This window comes from Astatotilapia calliptera, chromosome 5, assembly GCF_900246225.1.
Source record: "Astatotilapia calliptera chromosome 5, fAstCal1.2, whole genome shotgun sequence".
In the NCBI taxonomy this organism is placed as follows: Eukaryota; Metazoa; Chordata; class Actinopteri; order Cichliformes; family Cichlidae; genus Astatotilapia; species Astatotilapia calliptera.
Window position 1 is genome coordinate 1,003,398 of NC_039306.1, and position 14,114 is coordinate 1,017,511.

Here is a 14,114-nt window from a genome sequence, read left to right on the forward strand (position 1 = left end):
TGTGTGTGTGTGGTCTCTATCTTTTATTCTCTTCTTTTGTTTTGCAGACACACACAGGTGTTTGAAATCTGACATTTTTACAGTTTATAGATCGGCATGTCTGGATTGTTTTACCTTTATCTGGCACACACACTCTCAACACTTTGTAGAAGCTTTCAGGTAAATAAAATGATCCAGTGTAAGCAGCCTGTGTCACTTGTCTGCAGTGCACATACCAAGCAGCCATGCAGGTGAAGCAGGTCAGGTTACACTTTAATTTTAAAACAGGAAGTAGCCGAGTTAACGCAGGTAAATAAGTAACTTTAAAAAACCCAAATATCTGGGCTAAAATCCACCTTTAAATGTTGGAGAATGATCACACAAACTCGTTTAACATTGGAAGATTCACAAACCATCCACCTCCTCAGGCTCTGTGGGAGGCTGTGAAACTCACTTTAGGGTCTTTTCACTCCATAAAGTTGATGTCTTGTGCGTTTTGTGCTGTTAAAATCTGTCTGGATGTTTTGTCTTTTTGGCCACAGAACGACCTCCCCTAGAAATCTGTGACATTTTTACTTTTGATGTAATCGTTTAAAATCTCCTGCTAGGCTCTCGAGTGGGCGAGACCCCCTCCACAAAGCAGATCACACAAACTGAGAGGAAGCCGGGGCTCTTAAATCTGTCAGCACACTCACAAAGGGTCAGAGGTCAGGTGACGACAGATTACAGGAACCAAGGTCCTCAGAAAGTGTGTGCGTGCGGCCTGATGGATCAGTGTGTGTGTTTTGTGACTTGATTACAGCCCCTTAACATAAAGTCGCTCAGTTTCCATGTTTATATAAATTTTCTGCCCGTTATTCCCCCTCAGGTCAAGGTCTAAACTGTTTTTTCCCCACAAAATGAATAAAATACTAAAATAAAGAGTTAAATGTTTGAAAATCTGTTTGGATGCAAGAAAAAATGGTCTTGTAATTCACAGAGAAATGAAAATGTCCAGTGTGTTACTCAGAAGTGCAGAATTAGTCTCCGTGCTCAGCCTCTTGTGTATAACAATTAATGGCTTGACTGGGATTTGTTTGCATATAAAGTGCTGTTAACACCCTTCGCAGATGCTCGGCAAACTCTGTATTTAAACGGCTTTAGCAGCTGCAGTCATTTTTTGCAGGAAGTCTCATAAACATGTCTACTTAAAAAATGGTGCCGTGATTTATTGAAACATGTGCAAACATATGCAGATACAGGATATAAGGCAAAGAGGAGTTTGTACAATTGCAAAGTTTGTTAACAGTCAATATTTGGTACGAGCGCCTTTATTCTTCAGCAGAGTGGATCATCTCTCAGGTCCTGTGTCACATCTTATTTCTGAAGCACATGACGTTCAGATACTGTTTATCTGCACTGACCTGCCTTCTTTTGTCCTCTCGTCTAGTTTCCAGCAATGAGCCAAGTTTCATTTAATCACAAGGAAATCACCTTATTGCTGCAAAAATATAGTTTTATGTCTTTTAAATTGTGTTATTTTGACATTTTTCAAATAAAGATACTGCAGGACACGACAGGCTGCTGGTAACAAAGAGCCTAAACATACAGCTTAAAGTTGGTTAAATTCACTTCAGTGTTATTTATGCCAACAGTCACCTCAAGGCACCTAAATAAGTCTGTGTAAACACGACAACTGGGACACCCATTGAGCTTTACATGGTTTAGCAAACAAACAAACAAACAAACACGCCTCTGACAGTCGTCAGGTACGAGGACGGGACTGATAAAGAGGGAAAAACAGCCAATGGGCAAAGAAAACATTTGAAGCACTTCCAGAAGCCTGGAAACTATTGAACAAGACCAGTTTCAGATTTAACAGCTCTATATTTTATATATGTTGTGGCATTAAATATAAAAATAAACAAACAAATAAATAGTTTTCAAAAATCTGCTTTTCTGTTTTCTTTTGTTTGATCTAAAACGTAATTAAGAACATGTTTGCAGAAATGTCCAAATTCAAAAATAGAAGAAGAACTAAAGTCGAAAGAATAAAGCTGCTGACAGTCAGCTTCTCCCAGTGATTAGCCTGCAGCTAATGTCACCACCATCTCACCAGTGTCCCACTGTGGTCTCTGAAATGGGAAAATTATTATTATTAGTCAGCAACACTGTCATTGCTGTCATCCGTCTGCTGTCCTGGTGCTTTTCCATTCTCTCTGAGTCTAGGCCACGTTGGGGAGGTCAAGATATGCCCGTGGGTGGAGCCCCAGAGTCCCGCTCGTCAGCCGCCACACCTGTTCCTCATCAAACTCATCATCTGTCAGTATTTTTTTTTTTTTTCGCCTGTCCCATTTGGTTCTTTAGCCATCAGAATTGTTGTCTGAAGACCAACAAGGATACCCAATGGATTTACTTTGCCAAATGGATCATCGTGGCATTGCCGTATTGGTCCATTTGGTCGATCTTTGTTTTTATTATTTATTATATTTTATTTTCAGATGTTACAGACGGGACAGACATGAGTGAGAGATAGGAAAGGGAGAAAGAAAGAGGAAGGAAAGGAAAAACAGAAGGGGAGAGGGACAGTGAGAAAGGGGGGGAGAAAAAAAATAAAAATCTCCTGGATCACCTGTTGAGAGAAAAATAGAAAACAAGCAAAAAAAGACAAAAAAAAACAAAAAACAAAGCAACATACTAAACACAACACCATCGCATTAATCTAGCTAAGTGTAAACAGCAGTAAATACTAAATATTCAATGTTGTTGTGCAGCACGCAGGACAGATGTGCTTCGAAGTAGCAGCCAAGAAAGGTGTAATTTGGGTCTACGAGCAGTGAACACCCGTGTGCATACCTGTGTGGATCAGCATGCTTGCATTCCAAAGGTTTCTCCATGTAACGATCTGCTAGGGAGTGTGGGGGGGCCACAGCCCCGTCCTCCGGGGTGTGAAGCAGGTATGGAGGAGATCAAAACTCCAGACATCCAGAGGCCCCCAGAACACAAGAGACCATGGAAGACCAACAGAGGGGCAGCCGCGCCACTGTCCCAGTAAGAGCTGAGGAGAGTCCCAGATGAGGGCTCACTCAGCAGCCGCGGAGCAGAAGCCAGGGGGAGTTGCAGTGACGCGCCCGTGAGCTCCGCCGGCCGCCAGCTGTGCCTGAGTGACCGAGCCCCAGGGCACCCCACCCCCGAAGGGGCCCGAGCGAGCCCCAGGCTCCAGGCCCTGATAAGCGGCCGCCAAGGAGTGAGCCGGTGTGTACCTGGACGCCCACCCCCAGACACAAAGAACCACCAACGCACCGACACCTGAGGGAGTCCGCCACCGGCAGGGGAAGTGGTGGTAGGTGGAGATAGGCCTCCAAACCTTGGAGGGCCTGAGGTGTCCCCAGAGAGGTGGCGTCTGATACCCAACCTGACATATAGACACAGACATACAGGCACACACAGATACAAACATCCATTCCCACCCTCATGCTCTCATATGCACTCACTCCACACTCAACCAACGTGGAGACAGACATAAAGAGACGCTGTACACACGATCACACTCCCCAAGCGTACTCTACAAACCGGGTCTAGGTGCCCCCGCCCCTGGAGGGGGGAACTGCACCCAGACCCAGGTGGTGTTACCCTTTTCCCTGCGGTGGGGGGAGGCAGACCGCCCCGACTCCGTAGCAGCAGGGAGGCCCCACACTCCAGACCGCAGTCGGACGGCCAACTCCACCTAGCCCTCCCGCTCCAGCAGGCCGCAGAGAATGGGGGTGGGAGAAGACTCCAAACCTCCCTCCACCCGCTCATTGTAGTGTTGATGCATGTGTGTTCTAAGGTGCATTTAAAACCCAGGAGGGCATGGAGCTACCTGCCAAGGAGCAGCAGGTAAGCGCATGGTCCCTCCTGCTAGCCCTCAATGTCTAAGTGTATTTAAAATTGAGAGGTGGGCAACGATGCCAGGGGTGAGGTGCACACCCTGATGGTGATTTGGACTCCGTGATTGTGCCCACCCCCAAGATCCTATATGTATGTGTAATGAGAGTGTGAGTAATGTGAATGTCTAAGTTGTGGGATAAAATTGAGGCAGAGGCAGCCAGAAGGGGACAGAGGGGGGGGGGGGGGGGGGGGGGGGTAGCCTCCTCTGCACCCTGGTGACATACCCCTACTCCAAGGCCCTGCATGTGTGGGTGGTTGTGGTGGAGCGGGAAGAGGGAGGCAGCTGGAGATGGGGAGGGAAGGAAGGGAGGGGCAAGTGACCCCTCCCTGGGGCCAGCTCCCCCGCTGACCCCAGTAGGCACCCCCATACTCCGCGCCCCGCCAGGGAAAGGGGGCCCAGGCCCATCCAGACCAGGGCCCAGTGCAGTAGCGCCCCCCGGCCCCACAGAGCCCTGGACAGTCCACCCAACCCCACCACAGAGAAAACTGCACCCACCCCACCAACCACACATCTTCCAGACTACATAAGACGGTAAACGCCCAGGCTGAGATCTTCCTCCACCTCTCCTGTATCTCCCCCTCCTGCAGAGGCAGCTCCTGAAGAGAAGAAAGCTCCTGCAAGATGTGACCATCCCCCCCACCAGTTGAAGAGCCCCCCAGGCGGCTCGACGCACCGGCGGCACCCTGCTCCAGGGCTGGGCCCCCATGCACCCACCCGCCCACAACCCCGGCAACACACCAACCAGGACCCAAGCCCCCGAGGCCCGGCCCGGGCCCCAGCCCAGAGACGGAGCGCCCCCAGAACCCCACGCCCATCCCGGACCCACCCAGGGGCAGCCAGGTTGCCAGGTCAGTAACCCACGTCCGTCAGCACAGACCCTCCCCTAGCCCCGCTGCACGCAGCCGCGAGGAAACAGTCACCTGAGAGCCAACAGAGCCCCCAACCGGACATGACCGCTACCCCGGGTTGAGCCCCCCAAGGAAGATGCCTCCGGGGAACCCCCCGACGCCCTAAGCCTGTCCCTACCCCCACACCAATCACAACAGTGAAGGTGGGACCAAATTATGACCCCCCACCCCCACTAGGTGATGGAGCTGATAAAAGGAGTCCAGAGCAATTGATCTGATGTGGTGGCAGAGGCTGTGTCAAGACTAATGTAATCTAATAGATAATTTCTATATTGGTTAGAATTAAGATTATTTTTATTTTTCCAGTTCATGAGGACTGTTTTCTTGGCTATGCATAGGGCAGTGAAGATCATATGGGCGATATTCTTTTCTGAAGTGACATTATCTAAGCTGCCCAACAAACACACTAAGGGGGAAGTTGGGATGTTACATTTCAGACACTTCGATAAGTCTTCACATATCTCGCGCCAAAACATTGGCACTGGTGGACAGAACCAAAGAGCGTGGATGTAATTGTCTGGTGTATTGCCTTGACAGTGTGAGCAGTTGTTGGAAGATGTAAAGCCCATCTTGAACATCCGATGACCTGTATAGTGCACTCTATGTAGTATTTTGTATTGTATTAATTGCAGACTAGGATTTTTAATTAATTTAAAGGTTTTTAAGCAAATCTGAGACCAGAAGTTTTGGTCTAGGTTGACTGATAAATCTGCTTCCCACTTTGCAATAGGAAGGGATATTGATTCATCTAATTTAGAAAGTGTTCTGTATATTTTAGATAATAATTTGGGGGATTTAAGAGTAAGAAAATGTGCCGCACTTAGTGGTGTTTGTAATTCAACTTGACTGAGGTTAAATTTCTTTTTTACTATGGATTTAATTTGTTGATATTCTAAAAATCTTGTCTTGTTGATCCCATATTGTGCAACTAGTCTGTCAAATGGAATAAATTCTGTTCCCTCTAATATATGTTCTAAGTATTTAATTCCTTTAGTTCAGTTCAGTTCAGTTCATTTTTATTTCAAACATTTCAAACATGTGCCTTCACAATCATTACAAAATATCATTCCATTATTTGTTTGAAAAGGAGTAGGCTGAAGTATTTACTTATTTGTCCCTACCCCCTCAAGTTTTACCTCTCATTCATTTAATTTTTTTTTGTCTTAAATTAAACAAACAACATATGAAACATATAAACATATGAAGTAAAACAAAACATAACATACATAAATCAAAACAAGAAATTAGCAAGCCCCACCACAGTATAGTTTCTTTCATATGAAAAATACAGAATGTGTATATTTGCAGATACACAAGTTATGGAAAAACAACAAACCAAAACAAAACAAAAAAACAAAAAAACAACCAAAAAAGAACCGCAACACCATTACCAGCAACATTACCGTCCTGGGTTAACCCCGTTTTCTTCATTCTTATACTTATTTAAAATTAGGTTTTTATATTTTACTTTAAACTGTTTTATGTTTTGACTGTCTTTTATTTCTTCTGTTAGACTGTTCCATAATTTAACTCCTGCAATTGAGATTGACATAGTTCTTAAAGTTGTTCTAGCACTTTGTATTTTTAAATTCCATTTCCCTCTTAAGTTATACCCACCTTCTCTTTCTATGAACAATTTACAGATTTCTTTGGGAAGCAATTTATTTCTGACTTTATACATTATTTGCGCTGTTTTAAGCTTCACCAAGTCTTGGAATTTAATAGCTTGCATTTTGACAAAGAGTGCATTTGTATGGTCCCTGTACCCCACATTATTTATTAATCTAATGGCCCTTTTCTGTATTATAGTTATTGTTTGTGTGTTACTTTTGTATGTGTTTCCCCAGACCTCTACACAGTAGCTCATATATGGCAGTAGTAAAGCACAGTATAAAATGTGCAGTGCTTTCTGATCCAACATATGCTTTGCTTTCCCCAGGACGGCAATGCCCCGTGCCAATTTCCCCCGAACATAAGTAATGTGTGGCTTCCAACAGAGCTTGTGGTCAATGATCACCCCAAGAAATTTTATTTCATTTACTCTTTCTAAATATACATTGTCAACACATATTTCTACTTCGATGTTTTTCTTTTGGTTTCCAAACAACATAAATTTGGTTTTATCGAGATTCAATGATAATTTATTTATATCAAACCACTTCTTTAATATCGTTAATTCCTGTGTGATCATTTCCAAAACCTGTGGCAACTCCACACCTGAACACAGTATATTTGTGTCATCTGCAAATATTACAAACTTTAAATTCTCCGATACTCTGCAGATATCATTTAAGTACATAATAAACATTTTTGGACCCAGTACTGAACCTTGAGGTACTCCACAAGCTATATCCATCAAATTAGATTTATATTCATTTATTTGTACATATTGTTGCCTATTCCCTACATAGCTTTTTAACCATTCCAAAACCACTCCCCTAAACCCGTACTTTTCCAGTTTTTTTAATAGAATTTCATGATTAACAGTATCAAACGCCTTCTTTAGATCTAAGAAAACTCCGAGCGCACACCTCTTATTATCCATACATTCCGTTATCTTTTCCATTAAATCTATCAGTGCCAAAGCTGTTGATCTGTTGTTTCTGAACCCATACTGACTATCTGTCATTAATTCATATTTTTCCACAAAACTGTCAAATCTTTTTATGAAGAGTTTTTCCAGTATCTTAGAGAACTGGGAGAGTATTGACACTGGTCTATAGTTTGTAAAATGATGTCTTTCACCGGTTTTGTAAATGGGAATAACTTTAGCAACTTTCATTTTTTGTGGAAAAACTCCTTTTTGAAACGACAAGTTGAATATATATTTTAATGGTTTTACGATACCATCAATAACTGTCTTTACCGTTACCATATCAATATCATTCCAGTCTGTACTGGTTTTGTTCTTAAGTCCTCTAACCATGTCATAAATCTCTTTCTCTTCCACTGCTCTTAAAAACATTGAGCTACTATTCCTTTCGATATTTTCACCAGTGTCCCTTTCTATTCCATCAACCTTTATTTCTTCTGCCAGTTTTGGCCCTATGTTTACGAAGAATTCATTAAAGCCATTTACTATCTCCTCCATGTTATTAATACTTCTTGTCCCTTCTATAAAGTACCCAGGGTAATCATTATTCCTTGATTCATTTTTGATTATTCTGTTTAATACATTCCATATATCTCTTGTGTTATCTTTATTGTGTTCTAACCTTTTAATGTAATACTCTCTTTTACAGGATCTCATTATATTAGTTAATTTATTTTTGTAAGTTTTATACTTCATTTCAGTTTCTATTGTTCTCTTTTTCATGAATTCTCGATATAGGGTATTCTTTTTTTTGCTGGCATTTTGTAGTCCTTTTGTCATCCATGGTCTTCCTGCATAGTTGTGTTTCCTATTGATTTCAATTACTGGGCAGTTTTTATCAAGTAATGTGTTAAATGTTCTTAAAAATCCTTCGTAAGCTTTATTAACTTCTGTTTGTTCATATACAATATTCCAATCTTGCTTTAAAAGTTCATTTCTAAGACAATTTAAGGTCTTTTCTGTTCTTATTCTTTTGTAAATAATCTTATGTCCATCGTTGTTCACTTTATAATGGCAATTATACGATGCAAAGACTGGTAAATGGTCACTTATATCATTGATTAACAGCCCACTTTTTATCTTTCCTTCTATTATATTTGTAAATATATTATCTAATAGAGTTGCACAATGAGATGTTATTCTGGTCGGTCTTGTTATCAGTGGAAATAAACCTATGCTGTACATGGAATCAATAAATTCTTCTGTACTCTTATTATGATTTGGATTCAATAAGTCAATATTAAAGTCCCCACAAATAAACATTCTTTTCTGATTTATATTTGTAAATAAGTCCTCCATATTATCCTTAAATATCTCAATCTTAGATCCTGGTGTTCTATATATACAACTGACAATTAGGTTTTTCCTTTTTTCTATAATTATTTCCACTGATAAACATTCCATCACTCCATCAATAACAGTTGTCATTCTTCCCATTCTTTTGTACTTTAGGTTTTTATCAATGTAAAGTGCCACCCCACCTCCTTTCTTGTTGATCCTGTCTACATGAAGGAATTCATATCCATTTATTTTAAAGTCTTCTTCTTTTCCAGGAGTTATCCAGGTCTCCGATATGGCTATCACATTGAATGGCTGTTCAAACTGTGTTATGTAGTCTTTGATGGATTGAAAGTTTGCATATAAGCTTCGACTATTAAAGTGAACCATTGTTATACCCTGTTCTACCTTGAATTCCTTTTTAAGTTGCTCATTTGTATAATAATTGCATTCATTTGTCTTATTGTTAAAGAAATTACAATCAGGATCTATGTTGCTGTCATACATCAATGTCTTATTTTCAATATCTATATGAGTTGTTAGTTGAAAATTGTCAGACATCTGCGTTGGTTGTGCACTTGGACGGTCCCATCATATTTAGCACTGCTTTGCATTTATCGGTTATATTTTTCTAGTTCCGTCATCTCTTTGATGACTAGAACCTTAGCCTGCTCTGGTGTTCCATTTAACTTAATGAATATTTTACAGTCTGACGTCCAAGTTGACTGTATTTTCTTCTGTTTTCTTAATATTCTTGCTCTTCTTGCAATGTCTGCATTTTTCTTGATTAGGTGTTCATTTAAATAAACATTTGTACCTTTTAGCTTTCTTCCTTGCTTGAGCAGTTCTTTTTTCTGTTTTCTATTAACAAAACGAATGATAATGGCAGGTATTTGATTTTTTCTCGGAAGAGGATGGCATCCCTCAATATTTTTCCTGTCCATTTCTATACCTTTGCTTTTAAAGAAGGCCATTACCTGCTCTTCCAAAGAGCGTAGCTCTTGCTCGGGTGGCTCCCCTCTCTCTGCTGCTGCTACCCATGCGTATGTCTGATGCTTGGTTTCCATTCCTGTCACTATCACATCATTTACTCTTGAATATTGTTCCAGATCTGACACCCGTCCTTCCAGCATAGCAATCTTCTTGTCCTTTTCCTCGCTCTGCCTTCTTAGTTCTTTAATATCATCCATTAAATTGAGTATCAGTTTTTGTTGTTTTGAAATTGTTGTTATTTCTTTAGACCTAAAGTTTAGGGATTTCTTTATGTCCTCCAGTTCCTCCTCATTAACGTTGCTCCTCTTAGGCGGCATCTTAACGCTCCTGGGCCTGGTGGAGCAGGAGGATCCTGGGCTTAGTGGCTGCTGGAAGAGCCTGGGCCTGGTGGCTGCTACAACTCCATTCTGGGAAATTAATCATATTATTGTTTTGTAATATGTCAGGGTTATTCCAGATAGGTGTACGTTTGCATGGGATTAATGAAGACTCCGTTATTTTTAGAAACTCCCACCATGCTGTCAGAGAAAAGCTGATGTTGATACTTTTAAAGCATTCATGTCTTTTGATGTTTGAGCTAATAAATGGTAGGTCTGAAATCTCTAGATCCTTGCATAGTGCCTGTTCAACATCTAGCCAGGGCTCAACTAAGAAGGTATGTTTTAACCATTCTGAGATGAACTGAAGCCTGTTGGCTAAGAAGTATTGGTGAAAATTAGGCAGATCTAATCCTCCTCTATCCTTGGTTCTTTGTAGCGTTTTTAAGCTGATACGCGGGGTTTATCTTTCCAAAGGAATTTGGAAATATATGAATCCAGAGATCTGAACCAATCTTGTGATGGTTTGTTAGGGATCATCAAAAATAAGTAATTTATTTTTGGCGAGATCATCATTTTTATAGTGGCGACCCTTCTGTCAGTATTTAAGGACCAGCTTCAGCTCTCAGTTGTCATCAGGCCGTCTGCATCGTGATTGGGAACCTCGTTGCTCTGTGTTTCTGCAAGTTCCTGAGTTTAAAGCCATCGTTTGCTTGTTGCCACGTACCTGTCCTCCATCAAACAAGCAGTTTCATTCTGGATTGTGTCATTTTTGGCTCTTTTTAGGGGCTTGTTCAGATTAAATAGAACAAGATCCAAAGCTTTAAAACATGTTAAAAACACAACAGCCTTAATAAACACAGAAGCAGGTTTCATACTTCATCACTTACAGAGGAGCAATCTTTATTAACATTAGTAAAAAAATATTAAACATGTAGCTCATTCTAAGCAAAGCAAAACACAACTTTGAGATTAACTCGTCGCCTTTCTTTGCAAACGCTAACACAAGTGTAAGCTAACGTATTAGCATAGAAATGAGAGCAGCTCCTGCCTTCTGTCTGTTTCTTCCTCTGTTTCCCTCTCTGTGCCTCTTCCTCGCTGCCTCTCTCCCAGTCATAGGCCACCTTTTGTCTCCATGCAAAAACTCACATTCCTCATGGCCTCTGCCCACAGACACACACACACACACACACACACACACACACACACACACACACACACACTTGTAGGCATTCCTTTGCGCAGCAACAATGAGGTCTTTGTGTTGCACACCGCCCGTGTTTTCATTTCATTTTTTATTGCTTTTGAACTCCTTGCATGGAGAATTTAATCATCTCTCCGTCGGTTCCTGAGGCTGGTTTTGAAAAGATTTTTTTTTGTTTGACGGCTGGTAGTCAAGGAGGCCGGCAGCTGCACTGTGTGTGTGTGTGTGATCTCCCACAATGCACACGCATGCAGAAACACACCACCACATGATCCAAGGACAAAGGGCTGCATGTCTTCAGAGGAACCTGACTTGAGTTTTGTTTTTGTTTCAGCTGCTTAAAGCCAAAAGGTTGAAGGCTGTGAAAACTGAAGAGGCAGAGAAGAGCAGGAAGTGAGCGGAGATAAAAGATTTGATGAATTACAGCAGATTTTCTGCAGATTTACACCAGATTAACGTTAAGACATTTAAGATCTCTTTAATAGCGCACACTGTTCAAATAAAAAAGAAAAAAAAAAAACGTAATGGCCTTACCAGAAAACACACAATGAGCCAATCATGATGTCATATTTTTTTGCTCCTCCCAGTTTTATATTTAGTTACATCATCAGTCTGTTAGGGTGACCTGGACCAAAGTGAGGCCTTGGATCATCTGTGTAAAGTGCTACACAAAAGGCACACAAAAGAACGATAAATCCTAAAGAATAAAAAAATACAGAGACAAAAGAAAAGAAGCACGTTAGCGTGCAGTAACATAACATCGAGCTTTAAATTCAGTGCAATTTAAGTTCTTCTAGAAGGAAGTCCATGAAAACGTTTGTAGATTTTACCCAAAATAAAGTTTTTCCTCTCCCACCACACACAGCCGGCCAGTTCATACAACCACACAGTGGAGGAAAGCATTTGATCCCCGTCTGAAGTTTATTCACAAAGAAATGAGCTTCTCTATTTCTATAGTAGCTTTATCTTAACGCAGCGAGGCAGAATACCAGCCAGCGCTCCACAGTAACACCACATAAAAGTTACAAACTGATTTGCATTTCACTGACTGAAATAAGTATTTGATCCACTACAACCCGGACAGAACTTTGCACATTAAGACTGTTATTATAAAAGTAACATTGAATTAAAAAAGACCAGCACAAAGAGCCTAAAAGAGCCATTTCCTGTTTTATTTTGTAATCCTTTCTTCCCATGAATCCATTTTTTTCCTTCTACAATCAATTTTCAACACTTATTACTTCCACTAATATAAACACACGTCTCAGCTGGATTCAGTCGAGGTCAGGTCCTCGTGCTTCCTGTTTTCTAACTTTTAATAGTTTATTCAGTAGAATCTTTTGCCAGGATCATCTCAGTTATATTTAACAACAAAGTTTAGCAAAGGTCAAACTACACAAACGCAGTGTCTCACACAGGGCCGTGTGTCTGTGTTTCTGCCTGCTTACATAAGACAGCGGCTGTAAAATTTATATCAGCCGTCAAACATTTAGTTTTTACAGCCGCGCAGAACAATGGCGGGTATTTTGGTGACGGGACACCTGCAAAGCGTTTGAAATTTTAGCGTCGACTCAGGCACAAAGCTCCCTCAGAGACAGCGCACAGTCAGGTAACCCAGTTTCTGCAGAGCTGCATGCCTGTGTGCGTACCTGCTCGGCTTCGCCTCAAGCTGCTTCCCGCTCAGTGACAGGCCTTTATGTTTGCAGAGCCTTTGTGTGAAAGCAGGAACATCCTCTGAGGCCATCACGTCCAACCACAGACAGTTGATAAAATATGGATGTGGCCACGATGACGTCGCCTACTGGTTTTATACTCCAGTGTCACAGGTTTAGTCAGTGTTGTTCTATGGGGCCAATCTAAGTCTTTACTTTAAACTGCATCCACAGACTGTATGGGAGCATCACAGACACAGAGCCTGGCTAGTTAGTGCTCAGTTACATCCAAATCAATATCACTCCCCAAACTGGAGCTCAGACTTTTTGGACAGTCTGTTAATACAATTATCCACACAGCAGGCATGTTAGTGGTCAAATGTACTGCAAAGTGTGGTTTTTGTTCCTGTAAGTGTATTTCAATGCTAAACTTTTTTACTATTATCAAAGAAGAACTGCAATTTTTACTTGACTTACTTTTAGGGCAGCAATAAGAGCCCAGTGCAGTACTCCAGAGATGGAATATAAACTCAAAGGGTGGATTTATTAATATTTGTTAAATCAAACACAGCTGAGATGGAGCTACACAACTAAAAACTGAGAATCAGAAGAGGAGGGAAGCACACTACCTAGTGGGGAGGACATGGGGAACATATAGACTCCGGGTAATTAGGGAGATGGGAAACACCAGGAAACACATCGGCAACAAATCAGGGTTAATGAGACAGGAGACGTAGAACTCAACACGACGCACACAAGACCGTCATAGGATGGACAAGCGTGGAAAGCAGACCTGTGCAGTCCTCCTGTATACCATTTCATCTTATTTACATCATGAAGCACTTTGTGACTTGTTCTTGAAAAGTGCTGAATTCATTAACTTTAGTTACTTAACATGTTTAATTACCTACCAAAAAAGTTACCACTGAGGACACAGGGATGAAATATTCTGATTCTGGGCTGAGTTAATATTGAAATTTTATCTGCAAACATAATTAATCTTGTGAAATACTGAATTTCAGTGACTCACAAACTTGCCGTAACTTCTTTTTAATAGAAAGTGCAGAAAAGTTGAATTAGGTTTAAGGGGCCAGAATGTGTGTGACGTGTGAGCGAGAGTTCTCACACATATACAAACACCAACGTGTGTGTGTGTGTGTGTGTGTGTGTGTGTGTGTGTGTGTGTGTGTGTGTGTGTGTGTGTGTGTGTGTACCCAAATCTAATAAACTGACCGTAGCATCGTTACGCATCATTACTTCTCCACTAACAGTGGACGGCT

General features: G+C 41.4%; 1 long non-coding RNA gene across 1 annotated transcript; it reads right to left on the reverse strand.

The window, feature by feature from the left end:
- Window positions 1–10,921: 10,921 nt before the first annotated feature.
- On the reverse strand, window positions 10,922–13,305 carry LOC113021620 (uncharacterized). The gene is made up of 3 exons (XR_003272329.1): window positions 12,832–13,305; window positions 11,717–11,879; window positions 10,922–11,550 (listed from the first exon to the last, which is right to left on the reverse strand). It is a non-coding gene; the product is annotated as an uncharacterized LOC113021620 (long non-coding RNA).
- Between the last annotated feature and the right edge of the window lie 809 nt (window positions 13,306–14,114).